A 19,454-nucleotide genomic window follows, 5' to 3' on the forward strand; every position below is an offset into this window, starting at 1 on the left:
CTCATATACATAGAAATAGAATACAGATTGAAAATATTTTACTTTTTAAAATATTAGGAAGAAATAGTGGGGTCTCAAACCCTCTGCCTGAAATGATGATGGAAACAGGAACCCAGATCACAACTAGGAAAAAAATTACCTGCATGAATGCTTGAAGAGCCATGACATATAAAACGCTGCACTAAGAGATGGGAAGCACAAGTAACTTAAATAGCTCTGTCTCTGGCTGGCGTGGACACAAAGAGCCGAATGCCCTCCTTTGGTGCTGTCAACTCCTATTTTTGTATGTGAAAAGAGTAAAGTCAGCAGGAAAACCGGAAGAACAACGAACTACCACACAAAATGTTTTATCTTAAATTTAAGTTTTGCTGAAGATTTAAGTTATAAAATCTTAATAATACCCCAAACTTACTGATACTTGAGTTTCTTAACATGCAAACTATTTTATAATTACAAACTAAAATAAACAGAATTTCATTTTCCTAATGATATCAACAGAGCAGGTCCTTGTATTTCTTACATACTTAGTTCCAACTGAATGTGTTGGTGCTGGAAATCTTAATGCCTGTTCAGTATTTGTAAAGCTAGTGATGAAATAGCTTTTGTGAGATTAATACTAAATTCAGTAACTAATTTACAACTCAAAGACCGTATTCAGTAATTATAAAGCAATCGTAAATTTTTTTTGGCTTCCATCATTCAATATGCTAGGTATAATAGAAAACTAAATCTTTGTTTTCAATAGCAACCAAAGAAGTGTAAATATTTAGTCATTAGAAGCCTTCTCAAACTCACTTTCCCCATTGTAGCAATTCTCATCAGCATTCAACACCCAAATCTGCCTATCATTTTTTCTCTTAATAGCAAGATACAGGAAGCATTTTCCACCCTTTCATCTTAGCTACCTGGGAACATCAAACATTACAAACTAAACATTTATTTTTGCTTTTAAATTCAGTGCCATATAGCATACCTGTGTTCAGGATTGTGGTTGTTTAAAGGATATTTTCTTACCAAATGATTAAAAGTAGCAACTCCTCTCTACAAATTTTGGTAACATAACAAGCATTAGTTACCTAGGTAGCAGGCAGAACACCTCTTTAAAGCTTAATTGCATCTGCTAAACATTCAGGCATAATGTTTGTGTAAAAAGGCACCTTCTGTACAATCCATTCCCAAACTCTTCTTGTACTATATCAAAGCCAAAGCAGTATCTTTTTACTTAATTGCAATATCAGACTTGAAAATAAAGTCAAAATAGGTGGTATAGTCAAAATAGAATGCAAAAAAAACATTTTTATCAAATTATTAATAAATTTATTCTGTTTCACTGTTACAACTCTAGAATAAAGATTAATGTACTTCCTGAAGGATGAGTCAAAAGTTCATTGCAAAGTAGTATTATAAATCATAATTATAATAACATAATTCCAGTTAAGTTTAAAGGTCACAGTTAAGCTGTGACCTTCCTTGAACAGGAGTGGGCTGCTAGGTTAATTGTGCCTCAGGTAGCTAACGCTTGAAAAAAATAGTATATGTGCATGTTTGAGAAAGTAGACTACATTAAAATTGCGGGGAATGGGAGCAATGGGACTGCTCTTACAACCAATATACTCAATCAACTAAATGGCCTCCTTCTATTCTAAAAATTTAAGAAACAATGACTATCATTATAAACGTAAAACATCTATATTCTGTTCCTCTTCCTCTACTCCCCACTCTGGCTTTTACCTCTTCTCACCTGCCTATCACTTGCTCTGGTTCACCTCCTCCTCCTTTTTCTCCTATGGTCTACTGCCCTCTCCTATCAGATTTCATCCTCTCCAACTCCTTACCTTTTTCACCCACCTTCTAGCTACCCCCTTTCCCTCACTTCCATCATCTTTTTATTCCCCTTCCTTTCCAGTCTCCGCCCAAAACGTTGCCTGTTTATTCATTCCATAGATGCTGCCTGACCTGCTGAGTTCCTTTAGCTTTTTATATGTGTATTGCTCTAGATTTACAGAATCTGCAAACTTTTGGGTTTACCTATACTCAGTTACTAACCAAATACTGATATTCACTTAAACCTGCTGACAGAACAGCATTAAACACTGGTTTATCTACTTATAGATGTCTGCAAAAACATGCAATTTTGCTTCAATGATACTTCTCTTAAGTACACGATAGGAAATACATAACCAAACCATATTGGAACCTTACGCTGTGCTGACCACACTAAACATTGAATTCCATGGTCAGTTCTCATTGCCAACAAAAAGAAAAGAACCACATGCTGGAGGCAGTACGGAGAACCATAGAATCTGCACCTTGGTGTCAAGATGAATTATGGAAAATGACTGGAAAAATTCTTGCTGCCATAGAGTATAATATCTAGAACACATAAGATATATCAAAGTCTCAAGATGATCAAAGGACTAAAAAAAACTTTAAATTGCACAGGATGGTCTCGAGACTTGGGGTCTTTTTCTAATCTGACAAATGTAATTGCAGTATGGGTAAGTTCTTTTTCACTTGGATTTTAATACAGCAACATTTGAAACCCCCAGATACTGGGTTAGTTTTTAAAAATATGCACTTTAAAAAGCATTTAGTTCCAGGTTTTTCCCTTCAATCTGTCCAAACATTGCAGAAGTATAGCAGGTAGACTGGCAGAGATCTCAACACTCCCTCCACATCCTGCTCCCACCCACTCCAGTAAGACACCAATGGGAATGCCTGCTGAGATTATTTTTGTTACATATTTTTATTTAAAATAACATGGAAAAGGTTCCTACTCCAAATTCAACTCTATTCCAGATAATTTTAGATAAATAACTCATGCATTTATCAATTCATATCAGCAACAGTATAGTTTATTTTTTGTTTTGCAGACTGCCTCAAAAGGGGAACAGGACCTCAAAATTGATTACACTTGATTTACATTACTTCTTTCCATAGGTTTTATATGCCTATCATGTAGCAAAACCTACTGAGAACTCTAAATGTTTTGGTCTGGCTTTAATGCTTCAAAATCCCAGAGGCTCTAAAACCCTATGCTAATAATGGCAAACATTTGAGGAAAATAAATGCAGTTTAAACACATTTATTGTTCATAATTTTAAGCTATTAATTTACATTCTTGCCAGTTAAAATATCTTAAAAATAAATATTTCACTAACAGACACAACAGTAAATGTCAATACACAATGGACTACTTTAAGCCCAAGACTACATTCTGCCTTTGAATTCTATTATTTCTGAATGGAACAGCTACCATTCACCTAGTCCAGGAGTTCCCAATCTGTGGTCCACGGGCCCCTCAGTTAATGGTAAGGGTCCATGGCATAAAAAAGATTGGGAACCCCTGACCATCTGGCATTTTCCCCCTTCCACCTCAGTCCTAAAGAAGGGTCTCGGCCCGAAACGTCGACTGTTTATTCATTTCTATAGATGCTGCCTGACCTGCGTTGTGTCTGTGTTGCTTTGGATTTCCAGCATAAGCAGACTTTGTGTTTGTAAGTCAATACCATGTTTTTTCCCCACCCAGATTGCTCCCCAGATTTTAAACTGTACAGTGGTACATCTCTATCTTACGGAGATTCCACAATATATTAGAAGTGAACAGGATCCATAATTCCAGTGGAGATTGCTGGCTTCAGGATAAATGGGCAGATTTTTTAAATATAAAAATATTACAGTTTCATGTTTTTAATTATTTAAATTTGTCTTATATGGTTTTGTTTGATTTAAATTTTAATTATTTTATTTTATTTTTGATAACTTCAACTTTTTTTTTATATCCTCGACAGCTTTTATTGCCATGTTGGCTGCAAAAGCTGGAAGGGAAATTTTAGTTTTGGTGTTCTCTCTCTACATCATTCATGACAGGAAGGTGCTACTGGGTAACAATATCACCTACTAACTCCAGATCACATAGATGTGATTAGCTGTGATTACACGCAGCGTGACAGCAAAAAGAGTAAATTTCAGTGATATTCAGTGCATTTTGTCTAAATGTCTTTTTGGCAGACTATAATTAAAATAGTTACATATTTCAAAATAAAGTGCATGGATCTTTGAACCATTAAGCTGGAAGCAAAACTAATTGTCACAATATACGACTAATTGGGAACTATTCCAATCCTGAATGTACTTACACTGCATTTGTTGTAGGCACAAGAGAACATATTAAGTTTGGTTAAGTTTGATAATAAACATTACTTGGACTTTCCATCTAGAGCTTTTATCTTAATTTTCCAATAATATGGACAGTATGTTTAAAAATAAATGGGGTACAAAATGTAATTTTTAAAATAAATTGTTTAATTAAATTTCTCCAATTAATTGTTTAATTATTGTGTTGTTCATATGCTTTCACCCTGCTAGACCAGGTTCTAATAATTTTATTTTTCTAGATTCTACCACTCTGCTTTGGGGCAAAATATTGCATATTTAATGGCTTCCGTTAAAAAAACATGAACACATCGTATTTTGTTTAAAATGTGTTCATTGTTTCAACAGAATTAAGCATACTATGCCTAATTAAATAAGTTGTTACAATAGTTTATCAAAACTGATAAAAACTTACATGTTCTTATCAGTACACTGACATATGAAAAAGAACAGTGGTACAATCACTGGAATAAAACATCTTTAAACCTATTCTAGTCTTTCAAAATTGTATTACATTTCATTCCATTCTCACATTGGCTTACATTAACATCTCCTGACATGCCAACTACAAACACTTTTATAGACATGACACAATAACTGGTAATGTTCTTAGATGCAGCAATTATTACATTTCATAGCAAGTTTAAATCAAATCATACTGGAACCTTATGCTGTGCTGACCACGCTAAAGCAATACATCCTGGTTGAATCCATCCTCAAAATGGTGCTCTTAACTTTCTTGAAGGTCTTAATGATTTTATCTATTTGCCTAAATAATTATGTCCCTTGATTACTAGTTAATCTTAACATGGAATGTTTTCACTGTTCCTTCATTAATTGATCAAAAAGTTTGGAGTTCCTTCAAAATAGACGCTGCAGTGGTTGAAGGAACAACTGATCATGAATTGAGCGAAATGTATAGGCCTCGCCAGTTATGCCAATGTCCCATCAATAAAAGCAGAATATGAATTATGAGCAGAAGCCTCCACCATCAGATTGATCTGTTGTACAGCCTACTGATTTTGTACTAATGTTATGTCAATTACTGTAAGAGGCAACCCAAATCTCTTTCAAATGATCTTGCAGTTGACAAACAAGTTTTTAATCACAACTGAATTTGAAAGGCACATTTAAAGTCAATTCACATCAATGCAAACGTGCAAGATTATGTAAAAAATTTTTTGAAAAGTTAAAATCACCCCTTAATCTTTATTGTATTTATTTTTCCCTCATCGTCCTTCATATGAGGGGATATTTTAGAAGCAATCTTGCATTTTATTGTTTCCCCATTCATACTGATCCGCTATCTCACCTTCTGGCCGGGATCTAATCAAATTTATATTTCTTGCTGGTGAATAGAGTACTAGATAAAGCAACATATTTAAAACACAGGACAGCCTTCACTCGCTAGCTTCAATTAAAAATATGCATATTTATCAGATTAAGAGAAGCTATTCCTTCGGATATGTGTCTACCAATCACTAGTCAATAACCTTGTGAATGGTGTATTAACAACTTTTTTATGCTCTTACCAGATTTCATTTTACAAAAGCCATTTATTCCCACTCAGTGTGCAAAAACTATTTAATCATATGCTGTTTATTCTTCTTCTTTAGAATCGAGACAATCCAATTTGCCGCTACGCACAGCGGCAAACAATTGCCCAAGGCCAAGGTCTTCGCTTCTACCTAACTCAAGGGCGGCAGTGATGTCAAGACAGAGTGGCTGACAGATTAATCCAGCGAATCAGAAGCTGCGCTGAAACTAGAACCAGCGAGAAAGGCTCGTCCCCGTGTTAATCCGCGAATCACAAAACAGACAGGGCGGAACTTCCGCTGTCAAGTTAGGTTACATACCAGTTCAGGCCAGTAAGCGTGACTGCCCGGACAGTAAAACTGGTGTCGGCGCGAAGCCGAGGATCGGGCGCTTTCCTCCTACCACACCCTAAATACCGATCCCACGCTCCAACACAAGACGCTCACGGCCGCTGTACCGACAAAAGCTGCAGAGACTGCGCGCGGCCAAAAGTCCGTAGAAACTTTCCGCCTCGCAAAAAAATGGCGACTTTTTCCCAGAGAAAAATGCAGGGTCCTCGAGGAGGGGGGAGAAACCCCGCTCCTCTCAAGCCGGGACGAGAGAACGCGGGGATTCTAACGAGAACCCGGCTGCGCTCGGAGTAAAAGCGGGCTGGCTGGCGGCAGCCAGCACCATGTCACTCACCTCACACCGCCGCCGAATACCCCGTCCCCAACCCGGGCTCTTCAGTACCCGGATGCCAGCCTCAGTCTCGAGCCCACGAGTATCGGAGGAGCTCCACGTGACCCGAGGACGCAGCATCCTCATCCCTGCGGTGCGCGGTGTGCGCTGCTGCCTGGCCCCTGCTCCCTGCCGCCCTGCTCTTATGTAATGACAACCCATGGCGTCAGTCAGAATCTCTCTTTGTGCCTTAAAAACATGACCACCTCGTTCCACTTAAAACGTGATCGTTTTGAATGTGTAAACGGATTTGCGAAGCAATGTTAATTCACGTTATATTTCCTATCATTTTTTTTAAGGTCATGCCTCCATGCCAATCCTTGCGGCGTGGTTTTGGATTTAATGATTTTTTTCCCTCCTTTCCGACTGCAGGCATACGTATTTCGCCATTGTGCAGTTTTATTAACCAGTTGTTGTGCTGGAACTCAGCTCAACACTGCAAGCCAGACAGCGTGTGTGGAAAGAGAAACAGTTTACATTTCAGGTGTGCGACCCTTCATTAGAACTGAAAGAGAGAGACAAGGTAGTCTGTGTAGCAGGAAAGATGAGGGAGGCAATGAATGGGGAAGGCGATTTAGGATGAATCCCCTTCCAGCACTTTGTATTTTCAATTTCTGGTATTTATAATATTTCTTTAAAATTTCATTACATTTATACCTGTTAGTTCATACTACAATATTCTCATTTATCACTCTTGCCTTCTAGTTCAATAAACCTCTATGTTCTCCTTACATCTGTTTTTATCCCCATCTCTTTTTATCACATTCTGCATGTTAGTTAATTTGCAAACATTGAAATTAAGCCTTACCTCAACCAAATCATAACCATACAGCAAAAATACCAATTCTGAAAAACAATACAGAATTTTTTGTTCATCTAAATTTGTAAAGACTTATTAAAATTATTTTTTATATTACCTAAACACTTTAGTTCACTTGTCAGTTTATCTCCTCAGTTTGATATTTTCTCCAGTTGTCTGCCATAAACAACATCAACTGTTTCAAACCACACTTCATTCCACTCACAAATTCCAAGGAAAATCTGGCAATTGTGGACAGTCTTAATTCATGTAATAATCTTGGATGCATCTCTCAGTGACTTCCCTACTAGACATAGGCCCCAAAAATGATTTCACATCACATCAAATATGATGTAATCATATCACAGTATTCTGCTGTTATCCTATAGCTGCATATAATTCTTTGCATTATACATATATCTTGCTAATTAGATAGTTATATTTGGTCAAGGTTATGGCATAAAATACAGAGTATGGTGGTAACCCAGTGACAACCTGTACTTGTTTATGAATATCTGACTTATGTACAAATGAGCTCCCATAATATTAAATTCAAAGATCTCTCCCTCCCTTTCCTTGCTGACTTACTCATCAGGAGACTACAGGCTACAGGGGTTAGGTGCATCTCCACCTTGATGACAAAACAGGTACATCTCAAGCATCCACGCATAGCTTACTGCTCTACTCTCAGCACCCAAGCACCATCTATAAATTCACAGAATGCAGCACAGTTGTTGCTAAAATCTCAGATGGCAACAAGGCAGCTTACAGGAGTGATCAGCTGGTTGAATGGTGTCACAACAATAACTTGAACTTAAAGTCAGCAAGACCAAGGAATTAATTGTGGACTTCAGGCAGGAGAAGTTGGGAGAATATGTACCAGTCTTCAATGAGAGCTCTGCAGTGGAAAGGGCAAACATCCAAGTTCCTGGGTGTTAACATCTCTGAGGATCTGTCCTTGGCCCGACACTTCGATGCAATCGCAAAGGTGGCACAGCAATGGCTCTACAACATTAGGAATTTGCAGAGATTTGGCTTATCACTAAAGACTCACTAATTTTTGTAGATGTATGGTTGAGAGCATCCTGATTGATTGCATCACAGGATGGCAAGAGACTGCAGAGGGTTTTGGATTGAGCAAGCTCCATCACAGGCACAATCCTCCCCAACACTGAAGACATCTTTAAGACGTGGTGCCTTAAGAAGGCAGCATCCACCAATAAGGACTCTCACCTCTGGGATACACCATTGTTAAAAACATCAAGGAGGAAGTACAGAAGCCTGAGGACCCAATGATCAAGAATAGCTTTTTCTACTCCACCATCTGATTTCTGAACAGTCCATGAACACTTTCTCATTATGTTTTGTAATTTATAGTAATTCTACTGCTGCAAAGCAACATACAGCATCTCATTTCATAGAAGACAGTGATAACACACTTGATTCTGGTTCATAATTGAATATGTACAGCATTTAATTCTATATGTGTTGGTGTATTAGAAACAGGTAAAATCGTTACTTTAAAAAAGATTTTAGACAAATCTATATGCAGAGAATGGAGGGTTATGGAATACATGTATTTGGCACGGATATCAAGAGCAGAAGGGTCCGTTGCTGTACTGTACTGTGTTCTATAAGTATTACATATATGCTACTTTATTAATTTGAAATAATTTTAATCCATTCATAATTGAGTAATACATATTTAAACCTTTCATATTTATTAATTCATGGGATGAGATGATAGCTGGCAGGACTATACCACCTCCCTCCAAATGCCCTTTTACTAAACTACTCGGTAGGTTATGTCAGAGGAAAAGGAATAAGCACGTTGGAGTGCCGCTAGTGTGATGTATATAGGAAAAAAATGGTAGCTATCTTTTCCTATAGGACATTAGTCAAGACAATCAATGGCCACCATTGTAGAATATCTACATGGCCACCATCTTTTGATGTTTATCTATATTTGTATCGTTATACTTGGGATTAGATTATGTTGGATATGTGGTGGTCTTTACATTAGTTTCACTGACACAGACAAATATTCACGCCCCCCCCCCATACAAAGGAGAAACAAAATTGTTTCTCTGAGCTTATTTTTGTAAATAAGGAACTTAGTGTGACCTTCATTAATGCAAGGTTGTTTAAACAAGGCAGCAATTGAGCAATGGAAACATGATGTTCTGCGAAGTGAACCATGCCCATGGTGCTGATTTCATGTTCAAACCATTGTAAACATTTTTAAGGGCGTATGCATTTCAGAAATCTCAACAGTTGGATCCATCTTCCATCAGTCTAAAACATTGGCTTTCAATGCTAATTCTGTGCTATAACACAGAAAAGCATAAGAAAAACAGTGAATTTTAAAAATCTGCATACTGAAGTTTGTTTTTAACTATAAAGTCACATTTTTTTTTAACTAAAAAGGAGTCCTTGTCAGAAGGCGGTTTTATCTGGCTGAACCAATATTTGAAAAAAATGTCATATTCATTTAACTTCCATTATTCACTGGCTTGAAAATTCCAATTGTATATTATGCCACAGATGATTTCACCCAGAGCCCCAGATAAGAATGAGCTTAAAATAGAATACCCTGACCTCCATGCATCCTATTCCTCTGCATTTCACTAAAGTAGTTCATTTGCTTAAAAAAAATTAGAGCGATTTCTTCGATTAACTTTTGAAATATTGTCCAATTAAAATGCTATTCTCAGGCAGCAGGGTTACACATTTTTTCTCTTTAACTATATCTTACCCCCTTCTAAGCTATTTCAAAAGTACACAGAATTTTGATATGAATCTACTTTTTTAAACTATTTGCACACTTATACAGCCCAAAAGAGGTCAACCAAAGCACCCTCCGGCCTTCAAAATTTCTTTTTTATTTGCACTTCCAATGTGATATTTAATTTCAGCTAACATAAATAACCTTTGTATTTATCATAATTAGCATAATTTGTTGACAAATTCTGGGTCCCATTAAAACAACTAAATAACTGAAAACATTAAATAATAGTGCAGTGCAAGTGACAGCAAGTTGGGGAGAGAAAATAGAAAGATTCACAATGCTGTTGATATACAGTATATAAAATCTTACCTATGAGTTTTCATGTTGTGATTCATGTTCAGCTATGCAACAATAGCATCCCTGACAGGAGGGAGCTAGGCAGGATTGGTGGGGGGGGGGGGGGGAGAGAGAGAGAGAGAGAGAGAGAGAGATGGCGGTGGTATAATGGTGTGAGGGATTAAAAATTAATATATATTTGTATTTACACCAACAATTTGTTCATGATGTTTCTTTTATCAACTGTAGTCTTGTAGATGAAGAACTGGTAATCATGCAGAGTGTGGCAATTAAAATCTAAAGGTGAGGACACCTGGATTCCATCCCTACTCCCCCACACATTTGTTAGCAATCATTTACAGAGGTTGAAGACATTATTATCTGCCCACCCTAAAACAAAAAATGATTCTAAAACAGGATATTCAATCCAGTGACAGGGTGAAAAGAAAAATAGATCTTATATCCAGATGCAGTATGTACTTACAGACTTACCATGACATTCTATTCACTAATCAATGATGCCCATGCAGGCACAATGATTTGGATATTCAGTTGGCAGTGGCTTTGAAAGATGGGCAAATGGAATTATTGGGGATAAAGCTTAAAAATTCAGAGGTCTGAGGGGTATTTTTGCATATTTATCTATTCATACAATGTAGATGCTTCAAGCAATGCTGGAATTTACTTTCCAACCTTAATTGCTCCTGGATCAAGGAGACAATCAGTAATTCAAGTTATATATAGACCTATCCAAGTAAGCACATGGCAGAGTTGTTTCTCTGAAGAACAAATGAATTAAATAGATTTTAAACAATAAAACCGTGTTTCACAATTTACCAGGCACTATATTTTATTCAATATTTATTTAAGTTCCATTATTTGAATTTAAATTCTTCAACGGTCCCTGAAACACTGCTCCAAAACTCCAGCTGTGAAATTCCAAAAATACTACAGCATCTATAGAGATAAAAATCGTAATTAATGTTTCAGGTCAATGACATTTAATTAGAATTGGACAAAGGAAGAAATCAAACTAGAGAAGAAAGATAGGGTTGACCAAACAAAGGGATATTCTAGCTCATGATTCAGTGACTTAACCTTATTCCTATTGATGCGAAGAGATTCATGACTTGTTGCAATTTTATAGAAGAGAATTCTTCTCGGTGATTGTGTCAACTGGGAAAGCTACATTAAACTAATTTTCTAATGGCTAAAAGTTTCTGCCTAGTGATCAACACAGAGTGAAAATGTTACACTGCAATTTTATCAAAAGAGAATCCATTTTTAACCATGCAAAAAATGGACTTCAGGCCACAAATACAATCCATGGATATAGAGATATTGCAGGTAAATGTTGGCACGTTTTAAGTAAGTTTTCCCATCAGGAAGACTTTACGTTGTATTATTCAGACATACAATACTGTGCAAAATATATACTTAACTAGGGTGCCTGACTTCTGCACAGTACTGCATTTGTCAATGTGAAGCAGAGAGCATGTTTGTAAATCTGGCGGGAACAGAAGATGTTGGGAATGGTGAAGATGGAGTGGCATGGGAGGAATGTGGGACAGGTAGCAGAAAAGGAGGGCCAAGTGCTAGGGGTGGTGCAGGATCAGACACAAATGGCCCTGAGACACCAAGCAAAATCATTTGATTCCAAACAATCAGTTTATTATCATTACAGAATGTCTCTCTGGTGCTTCCCAGTCCCTCTCCTCTCCCTTCCCCTTTTGCCAAACATGATTCCCCTCTCCCTGCCCCCTTCTCACTCTCAGTCCACAATAGAGACCCACGTCAGAATCAGGTTTATCATCACTCACATATGTCATGAAATTTGTTTGTTCTGCAGCAGCATTGCAGTGCAGCACATAAAATTACTACAATATAATGCAAAAGTCTTAAGATACATGAGCCATATATATATATATATAGACTTTTGTACAGAACTGTACCGTACTAAGCAAAAATATTTTGAATTATGTCACTTTAATATTAGACAGATATTCCTATGTCAAAATGCCTATAATCCCATTCATTGTTTCCTTGTAATACCCACAAGATGTATCAAGCTCAATAATTTTATGATTCACTGATCACAGTTCCACCACTCAACAGAATAGTGATTCATATTTTCCACAAAAAGCCCTGTGAAAATACACTGCCTACATAAAACCTTTAATTCCCAATTCACAAATTTTAAACAAAATTAAAACATTTCAAGAGTTATATATTTCCCAATAGCATAATTATATTATTCCTTATTTTTGGCTGGAGTTTCTCAGAATACATCAATGTTGTTCAAGGCCATGAAGTCCACTGTAGGACAATCTAGTCAGTTTCATTCCTCTTTTCTATCCCGGTAGTACTGTAAAATTATTGCCCTCAAGAGCCAATGCAATTTTCTTCTAAAATCAGAGGGAGCAACTTCAAGATCATTACCACATGCTGTGTGAAAAGATGTTTCCACACATCCCCCTGTATCTTTTGCCTAAAACCTTAAATCTGGTCTCTATGTATCATCTGTTAAACAGAACATGCAACAATGTACATGATACAAGCCTTCAGCCCATGATGTATCAATATATATAAACCTACTTCACAATTAATTTAACTCTTTCCTCATACACAACCCATATCCTTCCATTTCTCATACATCCATGAGCCTATCTAGGTGTTTTTTAAATATCTCTATTGTATCAGCCTCTACCACCAATCCAGAAGGGCATTCTCGGCACCTCTTTTTTTAAAAAACTAATTTACCTCTGACACCTCCTTTAAACTTTACTTCATTCATTTTAAATTCAGGTCCTCTGGTACTGGACCTCTGAGAAAAAGGTGCTATACAGATACTGAATGATTTGCCCTCCACAGCCAACTGTGGCAATGAATTCCACATATTTACAACCCTCTAGCTAAAGAATTTCCTCCTCTAGTCTGAAGCTATGCCCTGTCATCCTAGATTCGGCCGCTATAGGAAATACCCTCCCTTAAATCCACTCTATCCAAACCTTTCAATTTTCAACAGGTTTCAATCAGACATTCTTCTAACCCCTAGCAAGTATAGGTGCAGAGCTATCAAATACTCCACATATGTTAACCTTTTCATTCCCAAAATCATTCTCGTCAACCTCCTTTAGACCCTGTCCAATGCTAGCACATCTTTTCGTAGATAAGGGGCCCAGCACTGCTCAAAATACTCCATGTGGTCAGACCAATACCTTATAAAGCCTCAACATTCCATCCTTGCTCTTATGTTCTTGTCATTTCAAAATGAATGCTAATGTTGCATTTGCCTTCCTTACTACCAACTCAAACAGGATTAGAGAATCCTGCACAAGGAACTCCAAATCCCTTTGCACCTCTGATATTTGAATTTTCTCCCCATTTAGAAAATACTTTATTCCTTCTACCAAAGTGCATGACCATACACTTCCCTACAGTATATCCCATCTGCCACTTCTTTGCCCATTCTCCCCATCTATCTAGATCCTTCAGAAGACTCCCTGCTTTCTCAATACTACATGCCCCTCCACCTAACTTAATAACGTCTGCAAACTTGGCCACAAAATCATCAACTCCTTCAAACAAATCATTGACATACAATGAGAAAAGAGACAGTTCCAACACCGACCCCCCTGCAACACCATTAGTCTCCAGCAGCCATCCAGAAAATGCTCCCTTTCTTCCCACTCTTTACCTGCTGACAGTCAACCAACCTTCTATCCATGCTAATATTTTCCTCTAATACCATGGGCTCTTGTTAAGCAGCCTCATGTGTGGCACTTTGTCAAAAAGCCTTCTGAAATTCCAAGTAAACAACATCAACTGAATCTCCTTTGTCTATCTTGCCTATTATTTCTTCAAAGAACTCCAACAGTTTTGTCAGATAAAAGGGAAACCATGCTGACTTTGCCCTATTTTACAAAGTGCCTCCAAGTACCCCAAAATCTCCTCTTTAATAATGGATTCCAACATCTTTCTAACCACTGAAGTTAGTCTAATAGGCCTACAACTCCTTTCTCTTGTCTGCCTCCCTTCTGCTTAAAGTGTGGAATGACATGTGCAATTTTCCAGTGATCTGGAATGATTCCAGAATTCAGTGATTATTGAAAGATCCCTTCACATTCACTTCAGCTACCTTTTTCAGAACCCTGGGGTGTTGTCCATCTGGTCCAGGTGAGTTATCTACCTTCAGACCTTTTATCTTCCCAAACATTTTCTCCTTACTAACAGCAACAACACCCAAGAGCAATGAAAACTACTTAATCAGCTTGTCCACCATTTCTTCATCCCCCCTCCCTATATTACTACCTCTCCAGTGTCATTTTGCAGTGGCTCAATAACAACTCTCGCCTCTCTTTTACTCTATATATATAGTACTTGATAAAAGACTTTTGATATCTTCTTTTATATTATTGGGTAACTTCATATTTCATCTTTTTACTCCTCATGCCTTTTTTTTCAGTTGCCTTCTGTTGGTTTTAGAAGCTTCCCAGCCCTCTAACTTCCCACTATTTTTTGCTATATTGTATGCCCTCTCCTTTGCTTTTATGCCGTCTTTGACTTCACTTGTCAGCCTCATCCTCCCTTCAGAATATTTCATCATCAGGATGTGACTATCCCATGTCTTCTAAATTGTTCCCAAAAATTCCAGCCATTGTTGTTCTACCATCATCCCTTTCCAATCAACTTTGGCTGGCTCATTTCTCATGCCTCTGCAATTCCCTTTACTCCACTGTAATACTGGTACATCTGACGTTATCTTCTTCCTTACAAACTGCAGGGTAAGTTCAATATTATGATCACTGCTTCCTAAGGATTACTTTACATTAAGCTCTCTAATCAAATTTGATTAATTACACAACACTCAATTCAGAATTGCTGATCCCCTAGTGGGGTCAACCACGAGCTGCTCCAAAAAGCTATTTCGGAGGCATTCCACAAATTCTCTTTCTTGGAATGCAGCACAATCTGAATTTCCCAATCTATCTGCATGTTTAAATCCCTCTTGACAGTCGTAACATTGCCCTTTTTACATGCCTTTTCTATCTCCCTTTGTAATTTGTGTCCACATACTGGCCACTATTTGGAGGACTGTATACAACTCCCATCAGGGTCTTTTTACCCTTGCAGTTTCTTAAGTCTACCCACAAAAATTCTACATCTTCCAATCCTAGGTCACCTCTTTCTAAGGATTTGATTTCATTCTTTACCAACACAGCCACACCACCCCACCCCAACGCCTGCCTGTCCTTTTGATATAGATTGTATTCTTCGATGTTAAGCTGCCAACTATGATTTTATTTCAACCACAACTTAAGTGATGCCCACAATATCGTATCTGCCTCTCTCTAACTGTACTATAAGATCATCTACTATATTCTGTATACTGCTTGCATTCAAGTGTAATACCTTCAGTCCTGTCTTCATCACTTTTTTTGATTTTTTTCCCCGTATTACATTTCAGCTCATCCCACTGACTGCAATTTTCCCCTATCATCTGCCTGTCCTTCCTCACACTCTCACTATACACTACACCTACTTGATTACCAAGTGACATATCCTCAGCCCTATCATTTTGGTTCCCATCACTATGCCAAATTAGTTTAAACCCTCTAGACTAAAGTTTCCCAGGGCTGAAATGGCTAGCACCAAAGGGCACAGTTTTAAGGTGGTTGGAAGTAGGTACAGAGGAGATGTCAGGGGTAAGTGTTGTTTTTTTTTTAAAATAAACACGGAGAGGGGTGAGTGCGTGGAATGGGCTGCCAGCGACAGTGGTGGAGGCAATAAAATAGGATCTTTTAAGAGACTCCAGGACAAGTAGTGTTGAAGAAGAGCCTTGAAGCCTTGAAGAAGAGTTTATTGAGTGTATTCGGGATGGGTTCCTTGAACAATACATTACTGAGCCGACAAGGGGGCAAGCAATCTTAGATCTGGTCCTGTGTAATGAGACAGGACTAATAAAAAATGTCCTAGTAAAGGATCCCCTTGGAATGAGTGACCGTAACATGGTCGAATTCCATATTCAATTAGAGGATGAGCGGGTTGGATCTCAAACAAGCGTACTGAGCTTAAATAAAGGAGACTATGAAGGTATGAGAGCGGAATTGCTTAAGATGGACTGGGAAAATAGATTAAAGGGTAGATCGGTACTTGATCAGTGGTGTATATTTAAGGAGTTATTTTACAACTAACAAGAAAAATATATTCCACTGAAGAAAAAAGGGTGTAAAAGAAAAAAATAGTTATCCGTGGCTAAGTAAAGAAATAAAGCAAAGTATACGACTAAAAAGAAAGTTATATAAGGTAGCTAAATCTAGTGGGAAGATTGAAGATCGAGAAGCTTTTAAAGATCAGCAGCAAATAACAAAAAGATTGATTAAGAAGGGGAAGATAGATTATGAAAGTAAATTGGCGAAAAACATAAAAGCAGATAGTAAGAGTTTTTATAGTTACATAAAAAGAAAAAGGGTGACTAAAGTAAATGTTGGTCCCCTAGAAGATGAGACTGGGAAATTAATGGTAGGGGACATGGAGATGGCGGAAATGCTGAACAAATATTTTGTATCAGTTTTTACAGTAGAGGACACTCAAAATATCCCAACACTGGATAAACAGGGGGCCCTAGAGGGAGAGAAGCTAACTACGATTCAAATCACCAAGGAAATGGTACTTGATAAATTAATGGGACTGAAGGTGGATAAATCCCCTGGACCGGATGGCTTGCATCCTAGGGTCTTAAGGGAAGTGGCGGTCGGGATTGTGGATGCATTAGTGATAATTTTTCAAAACTCGCTGGACTCAGCAATGGTCCCGGCAGATTGGAAAAATGCTAATGTAACTCCTTTATTTAAAAAGGGCAATAGACAGAAGGCTGGGAATTATAGGCCAGTTAGCCTAACATCTGTGGTTGGCAAAATGTTGGAATCGATAATTAAGGAAACAGTAACAGGGCATTTGGATAAACATAGCTTAATAGGACAAATTCAGCATGGCTTTATAAAAGGGAAGTCATGTTTGACAGATTTGTTAGAGTTCTTTGAGGACATAACATATCGGGTAGATAAAGGGGAACCAGTGGATGTGGTGTATTTGGACTTCCAGAAGGCATTTGACAAGGTGCCACAACACAGATTATTACTTAAAGTAAAAAAAATCATGGAATTGGGGATGATATTCTGGCATGGGTGGAGGATTGGCTTTCTAACAGAAAACAGAGAGTTGGGATAAATGGTTTGTTCTCAGACTGGCAGTTGGTGACTAGTGGTGTTCCGCAGGGGTCGGTGTTGGGACCCCAACTCTTTACAATCTATATTAATGATTTGGAGAAAGGGACTAAGTGCAACATATCGAAGTTTGGTGATGACACAAAGATGGGAGGGAGTGTAATGAGTGCGGAGGACATAGAAACCCTGCAGGGGGACATAGATAGGTTGAGTGATTGGGCAGACATTTGGCAGATGAAATATAATACTGACAAGTGTGAGGTCTTGCAATTTGGCAGGAAAAATAATAGAGCAAGTTATTATCTAAATGGAGAGAAACTGGAAAGTGCTTCTGTGCAAAGGGATCTGGGGGTCCTGGTGCAGGAAACACAAAAAGTTAGTATGCAAGTGCAGCAGGTAGTCAAGAAGGCCAATAGAATGCTGGCTTTTATTGCTAGGGGGATGGAGTATAAGAACAGGGAGGTCTTACTGCAGTTGTACCAGGTATTGGTGAGACCACACCTAGAGTACTGCGTGCAGTTCTGGTGTCCATATTTAAGAAAGGACATACTGGCTCTTGAGGCAGTGTAGAGAAGGTTCACTAGGTTAATTCCGGGGATGGGTGGGTTGATGTATGATGAGAGGTTGAGTAGATTGGGACTCTACTCATTGGAGTTCCGAAGAATGAGAGGCGATCTTATTGAAACATATAAGATTGTGAAGGGGCTTGATCGGGTGGATGCGGGGAGAATGATCCCAATGATGGGTGAAACTAGGACTAGGGGGCATAATCTTAAAATAAGGGCATGCCGTTCCAGGACTGAGATGAGGAGAAATATCTTCACTCAGAGGGTAGTGGGGCTGTGGAATTTACTGCCCCAGAGCTGTGGAAGCTACTACACTCAATAAATTCAAAACGGAGATAGACATTTTCCTGGATAAAAATGGCATTAGGGGATACAGTGAGTGAGCAGGTAAGTGGACATGAGGCTAGGTTTAGATCAGCCATGTGATCTCCTGGACCAGTTTTCGATAGCCTGGATGGGTCAGAGAGGAATTTTCCAGATTTTTTCTCCTCAATTGGCAAATCGGTTTTTTATCCCCCAGGTGATAACATGGGTTTAGGTGGGATGAATAATGAAATAAAATGGGCGGCATGGTGCCCTGTTGGTTGGCACTGTTGCCTTGTAGGATTCGGTGAAAACTAGAGTTAAGATTGCATCAGCCATGCATGATCTTGTTGAATGGCGGAGCAGGCTTGAGGGGCCGATTGGCCTACTCCTGCTCCTATCTCTTATGTTCTTATGTTAAGTACATGGAGCTTAGAAAAATAGAGGGCAAAAAATAAATGGGTAACCCTAGGTAATTTCTAAGGTAAGGACATGTTCGGCACAACTTTGTATTGAGTTGTAGGTTTTCTATGTTTTCTCCAACAGCTCTAGTAAACCTGCCCACAAGGATATTGGTCCCCATCAGATATAAGTGTAACCTGTTCTTTTTGTACAGGTCTAACCTTCCCCAGAAGAGATTCCAATGATCCAGAAATCTGAAACCCTGCCCCCTTCACCCATTCCTAAGCCAAGTATTCATCTGCCAAATCATTCTATTCTTACCCTCACTGGCATATGGCACAGGCAACAATCCAGAGATTACTCCCCTGGAGGTCCTGCTTTTCAGCTTTCTACCTAGCTCCCTGTATTCCCTCTTTAGGACCTCCTCCCATTTCCTAGCTATGTTGTTGGTACCAATTTGTACAACTACTTCTAACCCCTTTAGAATACAATGGACCCAATCAGAGACATCCCTGACCTGGCACCTGGGAGGCAAAATAACATTTGGATGTCTTAATCAGGTCCTCAGAGTCTCCCTGCTCCCCTAACTACGGAATCCCTTATCACTACTGCACTCCCCCCTTCCTTCTGAGCCACAGAGACCTGCTCGCTGCGGCTTCTCCCTGGTAGATCACCACCCCCGC

This window comes from Hypanus sabinus, chromosome 19 (assembly GCF_030144855.1).
Source record: "Hypanus sabinus isolate sHypSab1 chromosome 19, sHypSab1.hap1, whole genome shotgun sequence".
In the NCBI taxonomy this organism is placed as follows: Eukaryota; Metazoa; Chordata; class Chondrichthyes; order Myliobatiformes; family Dasyatidae; genus Hypanus; species Hypanus sabinus.